At 35.2% G+C, this 24,225-nt stretch overlaps 1 non-coding gene across 1 annotated transcript; it reads left to right on the top strand.

Moving 5' to 3' along the window:
• Positions 1-21,210: 21,210 nt before the first annotated feature.
• Positions 21,211-21,317, top strand: LOC121216644 (small nucleolar RNA R71). Its single transcript, XR_005912824.1, has one exon. It is a non-coding gene; the product is annotated as a small nucleolar RNA R71 (small nucleolar RNA).
• The last annotated feature ends 2,908 nt before the right edge of the window (positions 21,318-24,225 follow it).

Here is a 24,225-nt window from a genome sequence, read left to right on the forward strand (position 1 = left end):
TGGTGTGGGTAAGGGAATTTTATATTCTGAGATATTTGAATTTTGGTTAGACAGGGTCAGAATGGTTTTTGGAGTCCTTTATTCTGACTTTAGAAAATCATTAAAAATTTTAAAAAAGTTATTATGAGTTTCAATTTATATGTCTAGATTCCTTAGTGATTCTATTTTATGTAGAAATAAGTGAGAACACCATATGAAAATCATACGATGAGAAAATTGTTTTTTAGTGAATAAGGGTCAAAACCATCAGGCAGTGAAACATGGGAGACTTTAATGAATAAACTGTACTAAATGGATAAACCAAAAATTCTAAAAATTTTATGGTAAGATAATATATGAGTCTAGTGTGAGGGAAAATTTATAGATCTAAATTTTGAGTTTTGTAACTCGATTTATAATTAAAATAGTGACTGCTGCGCAGGTGTACAGCATTATGGTGCACAGTGAAATAAATTTTAAAAGCAATTTTTTATGCCTCGAACTAATAAGTTAAGTCAAGTAACGCCCCATGCTCAACTCCGGAAACGGTCTCGGGTAAGGGGTGTTACATGTTTTTGTATCAGAGTAGGTTTAGTCGGTTCTGAACATTCAGTGTGTATAAGAGTCTAGCTATACATGCCATACTTATATTTTGATAGTGTGACGACTCTTGACGATTTTAAAATGTTTTATTTTATAGTTATGGATCCTGAACGTGTTGGTGTAGATGATGTAGAGAGGAATTCTCCCGCTCCCGCAGAAGGGACGGTGCCACCTGATAGTAGTGAAAGGCTCGTATCAGTTAGTCAGGGAGGAGGGGCTCGAGAAACCTTCTTCCAAGCTATGAATGATTGGTTTGCCAAGTTCGTTCATACAAATCCGGCTGTTTGACCTCCACACCCTCATGATTCTCAGGTTCCCCATGTAGCTTCCCCAGCGACAGGTATAGTTATAAGAGAAAGACCACCAGTTGATAAGATCAGAAAACAAGGGGCTGAAAAGTTTCGGGCTACTAAAGAAGATGATTTAGAGAAAGCTAAATTTTGGCTCGAGAATACTGTCAGAGTTTTTGATGAATTGTCCTGTACACCTGAAGAATGTATGAAGTGTGTTGTCTCACTTCTTAAAGATTCGGCCTATCATTGGTGGAAGACTCTTGTGTCAGTGGTACCGAGTGAGAGAATTACTTGGGATTTCTTTCAGGAGGAGTTCCATAAAAAGTATATCAGTCAGAAGTTTATAGATCAAAAAAGAAAAGAGTTTCTTGAGTTAAAACAAGGTAAGATGACTGTAACTGAGTATGAACATGAATTTGTGAGACTTAGTAATATGCTCGGGAATTTGTGTCCACTGAAGCCAATATGTGCAAGAGATTTGAAGATGGGCTCAATCATGATATCCGACTGTCAGTGGGTGTTTTAGAAATTAGAGAGTTTGCTGTTCTGGTTGAAAGAGCCTGTAAGGCAAAAGATTTGTTAAAAGAAAAAGGGAAGGGCAAAGTTGAAATTAAAGTGCAAGACACGAAGAAAAGGCAAATGACCAGATCATTTCAGTCTACATCCAGGAGGCCTAGAGAGTTCTCTAGTGGATCAAATTTTTCAGCCAGGTATTCTAGCTAAAGCAGAGGCAGAAGATTTGAGGGTCCAAGAGCTCAGACTACTACAGTCGCAAGTACAGGTAGTACTCGACCACCTAGGCCAGAATGTGCCCAATGTGGTAGACGTCATCCTGGAAAATGTAGAACAAATGAAAATGCTTGCTTTAGATGTGGTACACCGGATCACTATATTTGGGATTGTCCCAAAAAAGTTAAAATAGAAGTAATACCGAGTGCGAGATTGGGAAATGCTCCTACTAGAGGCAGACCACAGAGGAATCTGGAAGTTGGAGAAAGTAACAGGGGTACGCCCAGAGACTCAGTTGCTAGACGAGATGTTAGAGCACCCGCAAGGACATACGCTATCCATGCTCGTGAAGAGATATCCCCCCCTAATGTGATTACGGGTACATTTTCTCTCTATGATACTAATGTTATTGCTTTGATTGATCCGGGTTCGACCTATTCCTATATTTGTATGAGATTGATGCCTAGTATGAACATGCCTATAGAATCTACTGAATTTGTAATTAAAGTATCAAATCCATTAGGCCAATATGTGTTAGTAGACAGTATGTAAGAGTTTCCCTTTGATGATTAGAGGTCACTATTTTCCGGCCGATCTCATGTTATTGCCATTTTGATGAGTTTGATGTGATTCTTGGTATGGATTGGTTAACTGCCCATGATGGGATAGTGAATTGCGGAAAGAAATACATTAAGTTGAAATGTGAAAATGGTGATATTATCTGAGTTGATTCAGAAGAGTCAGATGGTTCTCTCGCTATGATTTCTGTTATGTCTGCTCAGAAATGTTTGAGAAAAGGGTGTGAAGCTTATCTTGCTTTTGTATTGAACACTAGAGATCCAGAGTTCAAAATTGAATCAGTACCAGTGGTACGTGAGTATTTAGATGTGTTTCCGGAAGAATTGCCAAGTTTGCCTCCTATTAGAGAAGTTGAATTTGATATTGAGTTGATTCCAGGTACAACTCCTATTTCTATTGCTCCTTATAGAATGTCCCCATTGGAATTAAAAGAATTGAAAGCTCAGTTGCAGGGATTAACTGATAAAGGTTTTGCAAGGCCTAGTTGTTCTCCATGGGGTGCCCCAGTGCTTTTTGTGAAAAAGAAAGATAGTTCAATGAGATTATGCATAGATTATCAGCAGCTTAACAAAGTAACTATAAAGAAAAAATATCCACTGCCTAGAATTGATGATATGTTTGACCAATTGAAGGGAGCTACTGTGTTTTCCAAGATAGATTTAAGATCCGGTTATTATCAGTTGAGGGTTAAAGAGTCAGATGTTTTGAAGACTGCTTTCCAGACTAGGTATGGTCACTATGAGTTTCTTGTGATGCCATTTGGCTTGACTAATGCTCCTAATGTTTTCATGGACTTAATGAACCGAATTTTTAGACCTTACTTGGATAAATTTGTAGTTGTGTTCATTGATGATATTCTGATTTATTCTCGTGATGAGATTGAACATGCCAAGCATTTGAGAACCGTTTTACAGATTTTGAGAGATAATAAGCTTTATGTCAAGTTTAGTAAAAGTGAGTTCTGGCTTCGGGAAGTTGGATTCCTTGGACACATTATCTCAGGTGTTGGTATTAAAGTTGATACGAGTAAAATTTCAGCAATTGTTAATTGGAAGTCTCCTAGAAATGTATCAGAGGTTAGAAGCTTTCTTGGATTAGATGGTTATTACAGTTGATTTGTAAAGGGATTTTCCATTATAGCGACCCCGTTGACAAGGTTGTTGCAGAAAGATGTCAAGTTTGAATGGATTGAAAAGTGTCAGCAGAGTTTTGACAAGTTAAAGACATTATTAACTGAAGCTCCTGTTTTAGTACAACTAGAACCGGGTAAAGAATTTGTGATTTATAGTGATGCATCCTTGAACGGATTGGGTTGTGTACTTATGCAAGAAGATAATGTCATCTCATATGCTTCCAGATAGTTAAAGCCACATGATAAAAATTATCTGACGCACGTGGTTGCCATTGTATTTGCGTTGAAGATCTGGAGACATTACTTGTACGATGAGAAGTGTCGAATATTTACTGACCATAAAAGCTTGAAGTACTTGATGACTCAAAAAGATTTGAACTTGAGGCAAAGAAGATGGCTAGAGTTGATTAAAGATTAGGAGTTAGTGATCGATTACCACCCGGGTAAGGCAAAGGTTGTTGTTGATGCCTTGAGTAGAAAATCTTTATTTGCATTGAGAGCTTTGAATACCAGTTTTGCTTTATCTGATGATGGTTCCATTTTAGCTGAGTTGATGGCTAAACTGATGTTTCTCGAAGAAATCTATGAAGCTCAGAAAGATGACAGTGAGTTGCAAGCTAAAAGAGCTCAATGCCAGTCAGGTGTAGAGTCTGATTTTCAGATCGGTTCTGATGGCTGTTTGATGTTCAGAGACAGAGTATGTGTACCAAAGAATGATGAGCTTATTCAGAAGATCTTACAAGAAGCATATAGTAGTTCTCTGTCTATTCATCCAGATAGTACAAAAATGTATAACGATTTAAAGAAAATGTACTGGTGGGCAGGAATGAAAAGAGATATTTCAGAATTTGTTTCTAGATGCTTGATCTGTCAATAGGTAAAGACAGAACATCAGGTTTATTGCAGCCTGTGTTAGTTCCTGAGTGGAAATGGGACCGAGTTACCATGGATTTTGTAGCAGGGCTGCTGTTGACACCGAAAAAGAAAGATGTAGTATGGGTTGTGATTGATAAGTTAACGAAGTTAGCTCATTTTATCCCGGTTCGTATGGATTATTCACTTGACAAGTTGGCTGAATTGTATGTTTCAGAGATAGTCAGAATACATGGGGTACCATTATCGATTATCTCAGACAGAGATCCGAGATTTACTTCGCGGTTTTGGAGGAAATTACAGGAAGCTTTGGATACAAAGTTGAAATTCAGTACAGTTTTCCATCCTCAGACCGATGGTTAGTCAGAGAGAGTTATTCAGCTACTTGAAGATATGCTCAGATGTTATGTTTTAGAATTTCAAGGCAGTTGGGAGAAATATTTGCTGTTTGTAGAGTTTACTTATAATAATAGTTATCAGTTGAGTTTGAAGATGGCTCCTTATGAAGCTTTGTATGGACGTAAGTGTCGTACGCCTTTGTATTGGATAGAGCTTAAGGAAAATCAGATTTACGAGGTTGATTTAGTCAAATAAACGGAACAAAAAGTAAAAGTTATTAGAGATTGTTTAAAAGCAGCTTCAGACAGATAGAAGTCTTATGCAGATTTAAAAAGAAAAGAGATCGAGTATCAAGTTGGTGACAAAGTGTTTTTGAAAGTATCCCCGTGAAGAAAATTTTCAGATTTGGCAAGAAAGACAAACTAAGTCCACATTTCATTAGACTGTTCGAGGAGACTAAAAGAATTGGGCCCTTAGCATATCGGTTAGCTTTGCCAACCGAGTTAGAGAAGATTCATAATGTATTCCATGTGTCTATGTTACGTCGTTACCATTCCGATCCGTCACATGTGATCTCACCAACAGAGGTTGAGATTCAGCCAGACATGACTTATGTCGAAGAACCGGTAAAAATTCTAGATAGAGAGATCAAGCAACTAAGGAACAAGAGTATTGTCCTTGTGAAAGTTTTATGGAATAGGCATGGGGTTGATGAGGCTACATGGGAGCCGGAAGAGGCTATGCAAAAACAGTACCCAAATCTCTTCACAGGTTAGATTTTTGGGGACGAAAATTCCTAAAATGGGGGAGAAATGTAACATCCCGATTTTGGGCCTCATCGGAACAGTAGTTTTGGGAACACAAATCCGACGAGGAAAAAATTATTGTTACTATATTTTTATGGCCTACAATTTCACAGAATGATTTCGTGAAAAATTCGTTTAAAAAATTCGACGTTTGGGCACTCAATTTAGTCAAAAGGACTAAATTGTAAAAAGTGAAAAAGTTGAGTTCTACATGTTAGAGGTGTCCAATTGTTATGAAATTTTAAATTTGAGGTGTTTATATTGTAATTAGACCATTGGTTAAGTTATGGACAAAAATGGACATGAGATAAGTGAAATAGGAAATTTTTAAGGTAGGGGCATTTTGGTAATTTGGTAATTAAAATGAATTAAAAGGGAAAAAGATGGCAAATTGCGCTCATCTTCTTCATTTGGCCGAAATTAGCAAGGGGGGAAGCCATAGTTAGGGTTTTCAAGCTTCCAAGCTCCATAGTAAGTGATTCCAAGTCTCGTTTTTAATGTTCTTTACATATTTGAAGCCCCGGTAACTTGATTTAGCTTATTATAGCAATAATTTAACCTAGGGTTCATATTTTGAAAAAATACCCATAGGTGAAATGTTTTTATTTTGATGTTTTATTGTAGAATATGAAGCTTGGAATTATGTTAAATTTTTGCTAAGCGATTTTAAGTGAAAACGAGTAAAACAACATAATCGATAAAAATATCTAATGTTCATAAGTAAGTGTTAGAATGGGAATTTGATGTTACCATAGAAGGGAAAAATGTTCAGCATGTTATAAAACATAAGAATATGAGATGAAGTTTAATTTTCGAGCTTTGGGGTAAAAATGTAAATATGTAAAAGTTTAGGGGTAAAATCATGATTTTACCAAAGTTAGAGTCGAGGGCTGTTTTGATAAATGTGAGTATTAAATAAATTAAATTTTCTATTATAGATCAAGAAGAACAAAATCCGAGGTTAGACCGATGAAAGAAAAATGTTAAAGACTAAGTTGATAGATTTGACCATATTTGTACCGAGGGAAGTTTATGGTACATAAAGGCAATATTTTGATAATTATTATTAATGCTGTTATTTTTCAGTAAATATGTATTTATTTCATGAAAATATCTAATGTTGACTTAAGTATGAGATGATAGAGAATCAGTGATACAAGTCCCTTTAAAACATTGAGAATTTATTGGATACAAATGTCATGACATTAAGGGAATGAGATCCCATGTAAAACCATGTCTGGGACATGGCTTTGACATGTTATTATCAGAAAAGAGACCCAAGTATCCTTATTATTCGAATGTGGCTCAACGGGCTAGTAAACAAATTATGTTCCATGAAAGTTTAGGTAAAAGCGTAAATAGAAAATTCGGGTGAGTTATAAGAGTTAAGAACATATTATGTTATCAATTGAGAACCAACATTTTAGAAAGAGAAGAGTAAGTTATAATCACGAGTTATCTAAGTAAACAAGTAAGTGAACGAGTAAGAGAGTAAGTAAAGAGGAAATTAAAGATCATGACATTTGAGTATAATTATTTGTGTTAAATGTTGTTATTTATTTTCTTGTAAACTTACTAAGCTTTATGCTTACTTATTTTATTTTCCTTCTTTTATAGTATTGCAAAGCTAATTCGGGGATCTTAAAAATGTCGGAGAGCGCTCACACCATTAACAACAACTCGGTATTTTATGATGATCAATGTTTGAGCTATGGCATGTATAGGGACTTAGTCATTTTGAATGTATGTCCTTATGATATTGCTAAAGGATGATGTGTAAATATGTGATAATGTTTAACTATTAAAATGACTAAGTAAGAATATGTTTGGTATTATGAATGCCTAGGTGATAGTTTATACCTAGAAATTATAAAAGAGTAAAAATTTGCAATGAAACAGTTTTGGGATAGCAGCAGTGACGTGACTTTGAAAAATCACCAAGGATAGTATAAAATGAATTAGAGAGTGAATGGTATATAGAATTAGATATTATTGAGTCTATTTTCATAGAAAAATAACGGTGTGGGTAAAGGAATTTTATATTTTGAGATATTTGAATTTTCGTTAGACAGGGTCAGAATGGTTTTTGGAGTCCCCTATTCTGACTTTAGAAAATCATTAAAAATGATACAAAAATTATTATGAGTTATAATTTATATTTCTAGATTCCTTAGTGATTATATTTTCTGTATAAACAAGTTAGAACACCATATTAAAATCATACAATGAGAAAATTGATTTTTAGTGAATAAAGGTCAGAACCATCAAGCAGTGAAGTAGGGGAGACTTTAATGAATAAACTGTACTAATTGGCTAAATAAAAAATTATTAAAATTTTATGGTAAGATAATATATGAGTCTAGTTTTAGGGAAAATTTACGGATCTAAATTTTGAGTTTTGTAACTCGAGTTATAATTAAATTAGTGACTGTTGTGCAGGTGCACAGCATTATGGTGAACAGTGAAATAAATTTTAAAAGCAAATTTTTATGCCCCGAACTAATAAGTTAAGTCAAGTAACGCCCCATGCTCAACTCCAACAACGTCTCGGGTAAGAGATGTTATAGGAGCTTTTAACTAAAAAGATGGATGGAACAAACAACTACCTTCTTAGCAATTTAGCCTCAAGATTTAGTGGAGTGTCCCTAAAGTATATACAGACAAACACTCATATTTGAACTCATTTTTCTGGTCAACAATATAATGGAGCAAATAAAATATTACTAACCTACTCAACATATTCAAACATTTTAGTGTTATTATCATTTTACCTTGACATGAATTATTCACTATTACTGTTCTTAGGTCAAGAATTCCTAAATTTATTCAAAGAATGCTACTATAGTCTAATTTCATTTATATTTCAATTATTCTACTTTTAGAAATCCTGTTTCAACACTTGTCCTAATCTAAACATGCTCAAATAACCACCACAATGTTTTCTATGTTTACAAAGAAGAGTTATTATCCTTATTAAACATCATTGATAACCATATACTTACTCACATAAGCAGGTAGTTGAATGACAATTGATTATTATGGCAAAAGGACTGTATGAACAATTAATAATGCAGTATATATGCATAACACAACCCAAATGTAAGGGATGCAGTGTCCTCAATGCATAAACATGACAAAATAAAATGAACAAAAGCTACATGAATGCATGAAACAGATGAAAATCAAAATGAATGATCATGAAAATATAAAAATCAAAGTTTGGAGGGGAAGGATATTACTTCACTTAGGTTGTGTGGATTTCCTTGCGGCTCTCTTGTAACGTTGTGGCCTGTCCTTGTCATCACTATTAGCTTGAACGGTTTTACCAGGGGCCTTCTTGAATATTTCTCTTAAGCTTGTTGATGGGCACCTCTTCCTTATCATCTTCGATATTTGAATTTGTGTGTTCATCAATCAGTTGATGAACTCCACATTCCTAGGCAGTCATCAAGGCCTTGGATTGCGATACATGTGTAGTAGTCTAAGTGGTATCCATTCCCTCATCATCAGATTCAATATGTACAGATTCTGTCCTGGCTTCATCTCCCTCTGGTTCTTGGTTGTGTGTGGGAGCAGCAGTAGGTTCTTCATCTTCTGCATCAGGATTCAATAAAATTTCCTTAGGAAAAATAAGAAATGGTGGCATTGGGCGTGAGAAGTTCTTTTGCAAGGATTTACAAACAGCAACATCGCATTGTCTGACATATCCCTAAAAGATGGCCATCTCCTCTTGAGCTTTGCCAAAGTCAGTGACAAGTATTTTTTTGGTACTTTTCCAACACACACCATTACTGTTTCAAACCATCTATAGCTTCAATCATTCGCCACTCAAACTCAGTGTGAGAAGTCAAGGGGGCAACAGAAGTAGTCCTAAGGAGGAGAAGATGGAGGTGAGCCAGCTTGACTTGGTATTTCCTCGCCAGCCAATTTCTATGTAATGAGCTTGGTAATATCCCCTTTTTTCGGAAGGTGGTCTTCATTTGATGACAGGGGAACCTTGAGTCTTTGGCATAGGGCAGTAATCAGTGAGGGGAGATTTAAAGTGCCAGTATTCTTTTGGGCACAACGATGAATCTTACGAAAGATAATCTTTCCAACATTAATCTTTCGGCCCACCATTATGGAGTGGAGAAGCAATAATCGGTCCTTAGAAATTGCAGCATTATGTGTAGATAGAATGAGGCAAGTTTTCAAGAAATGGTACCAAATCTTGCATTGAGGTTTCAATGAGACTCTACCGATGGTGTAACTGTAATAGCCCGTTTTTAGTGAAATCGGGATAGTAGTTTTGGGACCATAAATTCGAGGTCAAAAGAAAATTTATTTTAATATTATTTTATAGTCTATGGTGTGATAGGAATGTCGTATGAAAATTTCATTAAGGAATTTTACCGATTACAAGTCTAATTTGTTAAAAAGGACTAAATTGAAAAAGGTGCAAAACTTGTTAATTAAAAGAAATAGTGATTAAATAGCTTAACCAATAAATAAGGAAGGACTCAAGGCATAAATATACCAAAAGCAAATGGCTGGGGCTGCATAAGCCTTAGAAAGATGATAAAATGGTGTGAACTAAAGACAAAATTGGAAATTTTGCAAAATTTAATGAAATAAATGAGAAATTAAGGAATTCTAGATATTTCATCATCATTTTTAGTTCTAAAAATAGAAATTGAAGAGGGTTTAAGCTGGTTTTTCAATTCTTACTTCATGTAAGTCAAATCCTCACTTGTTTCTTGAAAATTTGATGATTTTGTGATTGTTACAATTAGGTCCAAGTAACATTTTCCTTGGTTTTTTATTTTATTGAAAATTTTGAAAGTTACCATTGATGATTTCATACGATTTTAGTTATTAGATGGTGAATTTGAGGTGTTGATGGGTATTTAAAAGTGTTTTATTAAAGAATTTTGAATAAAACATGATTTAGGGATTAAATTGAATTCATGAAAAATTCTAAATTTTATGGAATTCATGGGATTGCTATTATAATGTATAAAAATTTATAGGCTTGGAATGAATATTAAATTTCAAGAATTTTATTTTCCGAGCCTAGGGACGGAATTGGAATTAATCAAAAGTATAGGGGCAAAATGGTACTTTTGCCTAAGATGTGAATTGGACTGAATTAAATTGATGTTAAACTTATTTATATAGATTCAGAAAGATCAAATAAGGAGTTAGATCGAGTAAAAGAAAATGTATCGGATTGGTATATTTTTGTACACGAGCAAGTGTCGAGGTAAGTTCGTGTAACTAAATTGTGTACATTTATATGTTTGAATTAAATGTTGTATATGTGAATATTGAATTGTATAATTTTTTATATTTATAAAATTAATTATATATCCAAAAAATGCTCAATAAATATTAAATCCTGTTTGAATACACGAAAATCAATTAGATACAGGGCTCTCGCATTGGTTGTGGTCTTACATATGTTGCAGACACACCATAGCTTGAAAGAGCATCCCGTTATTAGCTCTCATGAGCATCCCATGAGCATCCCGGATTGAATGGTTTGGGCTGTGTCTTGATGCAAGAACGTAAAGTAATAGCTTATTCTTCAAGACAGCTTAAACCATATAAAAAGAATTACTCAATACATGACTTGGAATTGGCAGCCATTGTCTTTGCACTAAAAATTTGGTGACACTATCTATTTGGTGAAAGGTGCCATATATTCATTGATCATAAGAGTTTAAAGTATCTAATGTCACAAAAAGATTCAAACTTGAGACAGCGTAGATGGCTTGAATTATTGAAAGATTATGATCTGGTTATCGATTATAATGTGAGAAAAGCCAATGTGGTTGCGGATGCTTTGAGCAGAAAATCTCTGCTTGCTCTACGAGAAATTAATACCCGGTTGTCATTGTCAAATAATGGTTCAATCATAGCTGAGTTAAAAGATAAACTGACATTTCTACAGCAGATTTCTGAAGCTTAGAAAAAGAATAGTGAATTACAAGCTAAACGGGTACAGTGTGGATCGATTTTCAATTCAGAGTTTTAGATTGGGTCCAACGATTGTCTATTATTTAGAGGGAGAATATGTGTACCAAAGAATTCAGAGCTTGTGCAGAAGATTCTATATGAAGTTCATAATGGTACTATGTTTGTTCATACGGGGAGTAATAAAATGTATGATGATTTGAAAAAGATGTACTGGTGGCCGGGAATGAAACGTGATATTTCTAAATTTGTGTCTAAGTGTTTATAATGTGTCAACAAGTTAAAGCTAAACATCAAGTGCCTTCGGGATTATTACAGCCAGTGATAATATCGGAATGGAAATGGGAAAGAGTTACCATGGACTTTGTATTGGAATTACTCTTATCTCCGAAAGAAAAAGATGCCATTTGGATAATTGTTGACCGTTTGACGAAGTCTGTACACTTTATTCTGGTTCGTATGGATTTCTCCCTAGACAGATTGACTGAGTTATATGTTTCTGAGGTTGTCAGATTACATGGAGTGCCAGTTTATATTATTTCAGACAGAGATCCTCGGTTTACATCTCGATTTTGGAACAAGTTGCAAGAAGCTCTAGGTACACAGTTACATTTCAGTACCACATTCCATCCTCAGACTGATGGACAATCCGAACCTGTGATATAGATTTTAGAAGATATGCTTCGGTGTTGTGTTTTGGAATTTGAAGGTAATTGGGAAAAGTATCTGCCTTTAGTTGAATTTGCATATAATAATAGCTATCAGTCAAGCATTCAAATGGCATCGTATGAGGCTCTGTATGGTTGTAAATGTAGAACCCCGTTATATTGGACTGAGCTCAGTGAGAAAAAGATACACGGAGTTGATTTAATCTGTGAGACTGAAGAAAAGGTAAAAGTGATTCGAGATAGCTTGAAAGCAGCCTCTGATCGTCAAAAATCTTGTGCAGATCTTAAACGAAAAGAGATAGAATTCCAAGTTGGTGACAAGGTATTCTTGAAAGTATCACCTTGGAAGAAAGTTCTTTGGCCTTGTCATAAAGAAAAACTGAGTCCATGGTTTATCGGACCATATGAGATCACTGAAAGAATCAGACCTGTTGCGTATTGATTAGCTTTACCACCAAAGCTTGACAGAATTCATAATGTTTACCATGTGTCTATGTTGCAACGATATCGGTCAGATCCTTCACATGTTATTTCTTCGACAGAAGTAGAGATTTAGCCTGACATGACTCATAGTGAGGAACCGATTAAAATTCTGGCACGTGAGAGGAAAGACTTAAGAAATAAAAAGGCAGCTTTAGTGAAAATTCTTTGGCAATGACACGGGATAGAAGAAGCTACTTCGGAACTAGAGGAAACAATGAGAAAGCAATACCCAAACCTATTTACTGGTAAGATTTTCGAGGACGAAAATTTTTTAAAGGGGGAGAGTTGTAACAACCCATTTTCAGTGAAATCAGAATAGTGGTTTCAGGACCACAAATCCGAGGTCAGAAGAAAACTTATTTTTATATTATTTTTTAGTGTATGGTGTGATAGTAATGTGGTATGAAAATTTCGTTAAGAAATTTTACCGATTGCAAGTCTAATTTGTTAAAATTGACTAAATTGAAAAAGGTGCAAAACTTGTTAATTAAAAGAAATAGTGATTAAATAGCTTAAACAATAAATAAGGAGGGACTTAAGGCATAAATATGTCAAAAGCAAATGGTTGGGGCGGCATAAGCCTTAAAAAGATGATAAAATGGTGTGAACTAAGGGCAAAATTGGAAATTTTGCCAATTTTAATGAAATAAATGAGAAATTAAGGAATTCTAGATATTTCATCCTCATTTTTAGTTCTAAAATAGACATTGAAGAGGGTTTAAGCTGGTTTTTCAATTCTTGCTTCATGTAAGTCAAATCCTCACCCGTTTCTTGAAAATTTGATGATTTTGTGATTATTACAATTAGGTCCAAGTAACCTTTACCTTAGTTTTTGATTTTATTGAAAATTTTGGAAGTTACCATTGAGGATTTCGTATGATTTTAGTTATTTGATGATGAATTTGAGCTGTTGATGGGCATTTAAAAGTGTTTTATTAAAGAATTTTGAAGAAAACATGATCTAGGGATTAAATTGAAAAGATATTGAATTCATGGAAAATTCTAAATTTTATGGAATTCATGGGATTGCTATTATCATGTATAAAAATTTATAGGCATGGAATGAAGATTAAATTTCAAGAATTTTATTTTCCGAGCCTAGGAACGAAATTGGAATTAATCAAAAGTATAAGGGCAACATGGTACTTTTGCCTAAGATGTGGATTAGACTGAATTAAATTGATGTTAAACTTATTTATATAGATTCAAAAAGATCAAATAAGGAGTTAGATCGAGGAAAAGAAAAAAGTATCGGATCAATAGATTTTTGTATACGAGTAAGTGTCGAGGTAAGTTCGTGTAACTAAATTGTGTACATTTATATGTTTGAATTAAATGTTGTATATGTGAATATTGAATAGTATAATTTTTATATTTATAAAATTAACCATATATCCGAAAAATGCTCGATAAATATTGAATCATGTTTGAATACATGAAAATCGATTGGATACAAGGCTCCCGTATTGGTTGTGGTTTTGCATATGTTGCAGACACACCATAGCTCGAAAGAGCTTCCCGTTATAGCTCTTCGGAGCATCCCGATAGGTTGTGATACTACATGTGTTGTGAACACACCTTAGCTCTTATGAGCATCTTAATATATGGCTCTTCGTAAGCTTCCCGTTAATTAGCTCTTTGTGAGCTTCCCGATATGGCTCGCTTGAACTTCCCGATATATATAGCTATCCAGAGCTTCCCGATTAATGGCTCTTCGGAGCTACCCGTTATAGGCTCGTACGAGCTTCTTGAATATGACTCTTATGAGCTTCCTGTTTTAGCCCAGATAAGCTTCCTGTTTATGTACTTTTATAAGCACTCCTGGATATGAGTTGACAGATTTACCATATAGTTCACTTCATGTGTACTGCCCATGTATCCATCGATATTTTAAATGATTCAACGGGTAAAGTTCCGGTAAGAGATGATATGAATTCAAGATGAATGACTATGAAAAATACTTGATATACAAAGATATGATATGTACATGTTCTTTGGAAACTTGAAGTGATAAATACATGTATGTGGAAATGGAATATTGATGAGCTCATCCATATTTCTTGATATTTATATGAATTACATAACTAACATGTTTGATAAGGATGTATGTGTGTTTAGGTTATTGATTACATTGATTTGGATGTACTATGTTTGCTTACTTTAAATGAACATGATTGGTAAGTTAAGTTCCTGTTATACGAACTTACTAAGCATTAAATGCTTATTCTGTTTTATTTCCTCTATTTTATAATACTCGGAAGCTCGTAAAGGTTGGAAGCAGGTCAGAGCAAGATCACACTATTCTTCAACTCATTTTGGTATAATTAGTAAAAATTACATTTGGTATAATGCAATGTAACTAGCCATTAGAATGGCGAATGGTGGTATATTTTGATGTATATATGTATGAGGCTATGTATTGTTTGGTATGTGTGTGCTTGGATTGGCTGGAATGGTATACTAGGTATAAACATACTTAAAAGAAAGTATTTGATCAATTTGGTAAGTTGGATACTTGAATAAATAATATGATATTATAGCATGGATAAGACTTAGTTTTGGTTTGACTTAAGGGTTATGAATTTGTTGGTTAATGTGTTTAAGTGTTGTTGTAGGTGGAAGGCAAGTTGGGTGAGAAAAGTGGCCTTTAAAATGGTTTATTTTTCATCCACACAGGTAGAGACACGGACGTATGTCTCAGCCATGTGTGACACACGGCCTGGCACATGGAAGTGTGGTTTGGCCGTGTGTCCCCTGCACCTAATTATTGAAAATTAAATTGTTCATACGGCCTAGCACACGAGCGTGTGGTTTGGCCTTGTGACCCAAGTTAGAGAGTTACACGGGTATGGATACGGGCTGGGACACGACCATGTGTCTCACATCGAATGCCCATAGGGCCTGGGACACGAGCGTGTCACTTGGCCGTGTGGCTGTCCACACGGGCGTGTGTCCCCTACACCTAAGAAAACTTTTGAAATTTCGTGAAAAATTATCTGAGTTCCCGATATAGTCCCAACTTATTTTTAATGCATAAATAGGGTTTCGAGGGCCCATTTAAGGGACAATATGATTGAAGATGTTTGATTTCATATGTGAATAGTAAATGATACAAATTTATTATATTTGATCAGTAAACTCTGGTAATGCTCTGTAACCCTGTTCTGGCGACAAATATTGGTTAGGGGAGTTACAGTAACAGTCATTTCTTAAGATTGACCATTGTCTTCCTTCCACACAAACATAAGTAAGAACTTAGGCTAAGCGCTTTGGGGACATTGTCTTCACAAAGTTAGCATGCTTGTCAGGACTTTCAGACCGTCCATATGGGGCATTGATGGAGTCCTTATCAAATAGAACTGATGCTCCATGCACATATATAAATGCATTGTCAGGAGAAGTACTGTAGGCATAAAACTCTTTCACTACCTTTGGGAAGTCATATTCAGGATGGAAATAGAAGATGCCCCTACCCATGCTTTTCGACAACTTCAGGATGGAAACAGAAGATGCCCCTACCCATGCTTTTCGACAACTGTTGATATGGCATCTGTATACCCCATGAAAGGAGCATCCTAAAAAAGGAATCCTTTTTCCATGCAGAATGGTCGTTTGGCAATATTTTTAGTATTTTTTTCAGCAAGTTTATTGAAGAATGTGCGTGGAAAGGCAGAGGTCGAAGCAGAAGCTGTTTGGGAATTCACTGAAGAGAAAATAGAAAGCTGGAAAATGAAAAAGGCTAGATTTTATTTTGGTTATGAATGAAATAGAGAGTAAAAGAAGAAAACGAAGATGGATGAAAATGTGGGAAGAAACTGAATCGACTAGGTTAAAACGTGGGAGAGAAGCAATTGTGACATGTGTGATAAGACTGGCCTCAATCATGTGTTGACAAGGAAAAACAATTGACATTTAACGAGAAAAGAAAAATGGAATTAGCTTAAATTTGTGATAATTAAAAGGATTTGGGCCAATGGCTTTAAGTTGTATGTATTCTGGCCCAAGGGAAAACTTATAACAAGAGAAAATAAACAGTTAAATAAATTTATTGGGTAAAAAATAAGAAAAAGTAAAAATAAAATAAACAAAGAAAATTTCTGCAAAAAAACAATTATTAAGTATTTCGAAGAGAAATAATTTTTTTGTCGTGCATTATAGGAGCTCCAAAATAATGTTTCAGGCATTGACTTTGAAAGTGGATCCTGTTTTTCCATCATTAATGTCGACAACTCCATGAGGGTATATACGCTCGACTTCGAATGGCCCAAACCATCTCAACTTTAATTTGCCATGAAATAGTTTAAGTTTGAAATTTAAGAGCAAGATTTATTGTCCAGGTACAAATTGCCGTGGTAAAATTTTCTTGCCATGCCAGTGCTTTGTCTTTTCTTTGTATAGTATCGCATTCTCATAAGCTTGAGCTCGAAATTCATGCATCTCATTAAGCTCCAGTAAGCGATGATTGGCAACAACACCTCAGTCCATGTTATTTTGTTGATTGCCCAAAATGCTTTGTGTTCTAGCTCAACTAGCAAATGACATGGTTTACCATAAACAAGCTTGAAAGGTGACATTCCCAATGGCGCCTTGAAAGCTGCGCAATAAGCCCGCAACACTTCATCCAACCTCGCTAACCAATCCTTGCGGTTGGGATTGACAATTTTCTCTAAATTTTGCTTGATTTCTCTATTCGAAATTTTAGCTTGTCCATTTTTCTATGGGTGGTATGCCATGGAAATTTTTTGTTTAATCCTATATCTATTCGGAGCTTTGGAAACTAATCTGCAATCAAAATGTGAACCTTCATCACTAATTAAGGCACGAGGGGTACCAAAACTAGTAAGAATATTTGTATGCAGAAATCTCAGAACTGATTTGGCATCATTTGTAGGTAATACCATAACTACAACACATTTAGAGACATAATCCACAATGACAAGAATGTAGATTTTCCCGAGGATGGTGGAAATGGACCTATGAAATCAATTCCCCATACATCAAATAATTCCACCTCTAAAATATTTTACAGTGAAATTTCCTGTCTCATTGATTAGTTACCAGTTCTTTGACAGCGATCACAGTTATGAAAGAACTCATGAACATCTTTAAACATGGTGGGCAATAGAAACCAGATTGTAGAACCTTTGTAGTAGTTTGCATGCTTCCAAAATGTCCACCATAAGGTGCAGAATGACAGTGATGCAGGATACTTTGAAATTCATCATCTAGAATACATTTTGACATTATGAAGGAATTTCCTTTGTCCTTGATGATTGAGTTGAGGTGGCAACAACCTACTGACTAGAAAGTTAACAATATTAGCATACCATGGCAATACCATAGCCAATAATAATTTCTCATCAAGGAATTCATCTTTAATCATTTGTCATCACCATAATTATTCCCTGCTTCCAGTCATGACTAGTGATCAGCCACTTGCTTTTCAATGCATTTCCTCTCTTTAATTTCCAAATCAAATTCCTGCAACAACAATATCCATCTAATGAGTCTGGGTTTGGCCTCTTTTTTTGTCACCAAGTATTTGATGGCAGAATGGTCTGTATAAACTCTAACTTTGGTGCCCACTAAATAAGCTCTAAATAGGCAAACACCACTTCTAACAATTCTTTCTCCGTGGTGATGTAATTGAGTTGTGAATCTGTCAGCGTGTGACTTGCATAATTTATAGCATGAAAAATCTTGGCTTTTCTTTGCCCCATCACTACTCCAACAGTAAAGCCACTTGCATCACACATTAGTTTGAATGGTAGAGTCCAGTCTAGTGCAGTGACTATAGGTGTTCTAATTAATCGCTCCTTCAACTCATTGAATGCCTTTGAGCATAACTCATCAAAATGAAATAGTCTACTTTACTCCAAAAATTGACATAGAGGCTTTGATATCTTAGAAAAATCTTTGATGAAGTGACAGTAAAATCCAGTATGACCCAAGAAGCTTCTGATTCCTTTCACTGAAGTGGGTGGTGGCAACTTTTCAATGACTTCTATTTTTTCTTTGTCAATGGCAATTCCTTGCTATTAAATCTTGTAGCCCAAAATAATGCCTTCACAAACCATGAAGTGGTGTTTTTCCTAATTCAACACCAGGTTTTTTTCTTGACATCGGCAAAGTTCTACCTCAAAAATTTTTCAGCAATTTCAAAAGTGTCAACAAACACAGAGAAATCATCCATGAATACTTCAAGGAACTTCTCCACCATGTCAGAAAATATTGCCATCATGCAACGCTGGAAGGTTGCTGAGGCATTATATAACACAAATGGCATTCTTCTAAAGTAAATGTTCCATAAGGACATGTGACTATAGTATTTGTTTTGACCAATAGGAGATATGCCAATTTGATTGTACCCTGAGTAGCCATTTAAAAAATAGTAGAAGGCTTTCCCTACTAGTTTGTCTAGCATCTAATCTATAAAAGGCAGAGGAAAATGGTTTTAATTCAAAGTGTTGAGCTTGAATATGTGGTCCTTTTTCATTGCTTTGTTGACTTTTCAATAAACCATGCAAACTGTCCAACCTGTGACGGTACGTGTGGAGATGAGTTCGTTGTTATCATTGCTAACTATTGTGACTCCTTCTTTCTTGGGTACCACTGAATAGGGCTCACCCAAGAACTATCAGAAATTGGGTATATAATTCCAGCATCCAACCATTTGTTAATCTCCTTCTTAACTACTTCGTTCATGATAGGATTCAGTCTCCTTTGCAGATCAATAGATTTGCCATGGAAATCTTCAAGTATTATTTTGTGCATGTAAATTGCTAGGCTAACGCAATTGAACATCCTAAAGATTTCTTGAATTTTTTTAAGACCTTTAGTAATTGCATCTCCTAGTCTGGTGTAAGCTAGGTAGAGATAACTATAGGTAGTGTATCATTATCTCTTAAGTAAGCGAGGAAGGTTGAAAGATGAATCTAATAAGTCTAATGATTCAAACCTCCTCTTGAATCTATTTCCAGATTGCTGAATTTCCATTAGTTCTCCAGATTCTTTAGTCAATTCTGTTTCAGTTAATACAATAGAGTCTGCATCAGGATTGTGGTGCATATGTCCTGCAAATTCTTCCTAAATTACAACGTCAACAAATTCAATAGAATGACATTCTTCATTCGGGTCTGCACACTTTAAAGCATCAAACACATTAAATGTCAACTTCTAATCATTAATTCTCATGGTTAACTCACCTTTCTGTACATCAATCAATGTTCTACCAGTTGCTAAGAAAGGTCGTCCAAGTATTATAGGTATCTATTTATCTGCTTCACATTCCAGAATAATAAAATCTGCTGGAAAAATAAACTTTTCAAATCTTATTAGTATATCTTCAATTTTACCTTATGGATGGACATATGATTTATCAACCAATTGTAGTGTGACTATAGTTGGCCTCGCCTTCCCTATCCCAAGTTTCTTGAAAATAGACATAGGCATTAAATTGATACTTGCACCTAAATCGCATAATTTTTTACCTACATAATGGTTTCCAATCGAGTAGGGTATAGTGAAACTCCCTGGATCTTTTAATTTTAGTGGCAGTTTGCTCTTTAGCATTGTTGTGCACCCTTTAGTAACTGTAACAGTTTCGAACTCCCCTAACCTTCTCTTCTTGGATAAGATATCTTTCATGAATTTCACACAGTTAGGCATTTGTTCTAATGCTTCCACCAAAGGTATGTTGATGTGTAATTGCTTCAAGACCTCCAAAAATTTCTTGAATTGAACATATTGTTTCGAATTTTGGAAATGTTGGGGAAAAGGTGGTAGTGGCCTTCCTTCCATTTGTTGAGGTTGCTTTGCCATGGAATTTGTATTGGCTTTGCAAGATGAATTTGCTTCTGTATGCTTCTGTTTACTCCCATCTTTTCTTGTTTGTTCCACTGCTGACTCGAAAGTTGGGCCTTCGGGAGCTTTTGAACTCTCCTCCTCAATAAAGGCATCAATCACAACTCCTGGCAGCTGAGTACCACTTCGGAGTGTTATGGCCTTACATTGCTCCTTTCCTTGAGATCGAGAACTTTCTATCACTAGGCAATGCTCCTTGTTGTCTGGAACCTAATGCAGTGGCAATTTTTCCCACTTGATTTTCTAGAGCTCTTAAGGAAACTACCTGGCTCTGAATAATAGCATCATTCTTAGCCATATAATCCTTTAATAGATCTTCTATAGTTGATGTTGAAGATGAAAAACTTTGTTGCACATTTTGTTACGGCATTGGTTGACTGTATCCAGGTGGTATACCAGCCACATTCTATCGATTAACATTACTGGCATTTCCCATTCCTTGATTACTCTAGCTAAAATTTGGATGTTGTTTCTACCCTGGATTGTAGGTGTTGGAGTAGGGATTGTTGTTGATACAATTAAAATTCCCTATGTAATATGTAGAGGCTGGATTGGATGGGCATTCATCGAAAACATGATATTCTCCACAATATATGCATGCTAGTTCTACAACCTTCATATCCTGCACTACAGAGGGTCTTTTCAGAGTTTTAATCATATTTGTTAAAAATGATACCTGGGCTGTGAACAATGTGATCGCATCAAGTTCCATTGCTCATGCAACTCTTCTACCAGTACCAACTCCGGTAGTGGGGTACTCATAACCATTATTTGCTATTCTTTCCAGAATTTTGTATGCTTCAGTGTAGGATTTGTCGAGCAGTGTTCCATTAGTAGATGCATCCACCACCATTTGCGTGTGAGAATTTAATCCATTGCGGAACATTTCCATCTATGTCCAATGCTGAAAACCATGCATCAGACATTTTCAAATTAGTTCCTTGAAACGTTCCCAAGCTTCATATAATATCTTATCTTCAGATTGCCTAAATGATGTAATGTTGTTCCTTGGCTTGGCATTCATGTTGGGAGGATTGTACCTAAGCAAAAATATTTCACACAGTTCATTCCAAGATGCCACCCTACCTGATGATAACACATTCAACCATGATCTAGCACGATCTCGTAATAAACAAGGGAATAAATTTAATCTAAGGGCATCTTCAAGAACACCCTGCTGTCTGAATGAATCACAGACTTCAAGAAAAAGTCTCAAGTGCAATCTGGGATCTTCAGTAGGTAAACCACTAAACTGCCCTATCATCTGCAGCATATGAAACATTATTGGTTTTAATTCAAAGTGTTGAGCTTGAATATGTGGTCTAAAAATTCATGGATTTAGATCATCCAAAATAGGCACTACATGTTCTCTGATGGGTTTGTCTCTGTCATCTATAATTCAAGGAATATCAGCATTCCTTTAATTATGGAGTACTTGATCTTCTATGATTGGATCATTCCTAATTATCTCAATTTCTCTTAAATCTTTTCTTCTTCGCCTTAATGTCCTTTCAATTTCAGGATCAAAACAATGTTATGTATCCTCTTGAATACTTTTTTTCATGCACTAATACAAACCTGAAAAAACAAATAAAATACTAATTAATTGTTCTAACAAGATTAACAAGACTAATAACAAATCAACTTTTCACCAATGTTGTTGACCCCCGACAACGTCGCTAAAAACTTGTTGCATGTAAAATAACTAATACAATTGTGCAAGTGTACACGTCATTTAAGTAATAAAGTGATAAGTATTGTCTCCACAAGGATCCAAAATTGGTAAGAAATTGAGTATGTTATTATAAATAATACTGTTACTTATAACAAAATATCAGGAAATAATCTCAGAGTGAATAAGAAGCTAGAATAATGGAGTATTGAAATTAAATGATAAAGAACAAAGAATTGATTGGGCAAATAAAATGACGTGGCAATTCACAGAGAATATCAAAAGTATTTCTGTTGTTGAATGAATAAGGTTGGAATTATTCAGGAGAAATATTCATATGAAGATAATGTCATGAAAAAGTATTGTCTAATCTACTGCTAGAGATTTGCTATTGTGACTTGCCTCTTTCAATAGCTAGATCTTAAGCTAAAAATATAAGTTCAAGTACGCTTACAGAATTTGGGATTGATAACTACAATGAACGTCCTTTCTGTAAAACTTGCAACATCTATATCTAGAGTGCTACGAATATTCTGTCGAGTATTCGCTTGCATCAAACAATTCAAGTTCCAGTATTCTTAACCTTTTCAAAATTAAAAACACCTAAGAACACAACATACATTCAATTATGTGTAAAGCTTGCATGCGTGTATTTAAAATAAGCATGAATTGAATGTAAAAGTGATATAGACAATCTCAAATCCTAGGCATTAAAGATGATAAAACATTCACCCAAACAACTTCAACCCAAAAAAGATTTAGTTCATGGGTGGAAAACTAAACACCAAAATAGAATCATTCATCAACATTTCTCAATTAATTTCGAATCACAAAAAATCCAATCTAGAAAAATAAAGGCAAAACTACAGGAAGTTAATTCCACACTCCAAATTTTCTTTTATCTTTCGATTGTACGTGAATCCAAGATAGATTTCTCTTCCCTTTCCTCACGTCTATATTCTGCTCTCTTCTAAGCTGTTACCCTTTCTTTCTCTGGAATTCTCCAATGGAGTTCTTCTTTGCACAAAGAAAGAGAATTGTTGTCACCAGTCCCTTTCTCATGTTGATTCTCCTCTTTCTTGTTCTTTTATTGGGTAGATCCGTCCCACATCAGCACACATTTTTTATTCGTCTTTTCAGGTTGTTTTTCTGGTACACGTCCAGTTGGCTGAGAATGACGTGGATAGAGTGCTGAGTCATCTTCCCGAAATTGGCATGACAATTCTATTGGCAATCAATCTTACCAATTGCCACGATAGTGTTTCACTTCCTTTATTTTCTTTCTGCATCCTCTTCTTCCTCTTCTTCTACCTACACCTGTGTTCACACAGAACCACACCTTTCCTCCCCAAGTGATAAAAGTAACAAATAGTGGCCAATGTAGCGCAATCCAAGCTATGTTATGCAATGTTCTAAAATTATCTTAAAAATGTAGATGTATTTACTTAATTTCAAATAATTAATTCCATCTAGAGGCTTAAAATATAACTCTTTTCAAGAGTTATCAGTCTTTAATTTTGGTGTTTCCTGGTCACATGGATATCACGATACCTAAGAAGGATATTGCGATACCACTATAGCATGCCTTAATCTCAGGACTGATGGGTGTATCATGATTCTCATACTTTCATGTTGTGATACCCCTCATTTTGTGATGTTTTTGCATGATTTTAGGCCTTCTGTAAGTAACTACAACACTTAATCGCACGTTAGGGCCCCAAATAGCACAATTGACCAATTTGAGTCTCAAAAACAAACAAAATAAGATATTTACACGTATTCATTTAAAAACCTAAAAACTAAGAAAAAGATACAAAATTACCCAAAAACAAGCTCATTAAGTATAATGAGGAAGCCTAATTGACATATCAAATTACAGTAGATAAGTCGCGACACTACAGAACCGATGTCGTGAAACTGTACTTCGTAGGTGACTTGGCTTCGAAGTGCGGTGTTGCGACACCACATGTTGGTGTCATAACACAGCCGTCATCCTTTACATTCTTAACCTGAAATAAGTGTCTTGCACACTAAATCGACTTGTTGGTCATTCTCTAAGCTCGTATTGGCCCATTAGGTCATTACATTGCTAAAAATTGCATAAAACTCTTATTTTGATAATAATTAATGTTAAGCTACTAAAATGGAAAATGAAATAAAATAACATAAAACGACTTGAAACAAAGCTCATTATGTGTCGAAAGTAGTCGAATTTGCCACAACAAATTGTGGTAGATCAGGACTCCACAAT

This window comes from Gossypium hirsutum, chromosome D04, assembly GCF_007990345.1.
Source record: "Gossypium hirsutum isolate 1008001.06 chromosome D04, Gossypium_hirsutum_v2.1, whole genome shotgun sequence".
Lineage (NCBI taxonomy): Eukaryota > Viridiplantae > Streptophyta > Magnoliopsida > Malvales > Malvaceae > Gossypium > Gossypium hirsutum.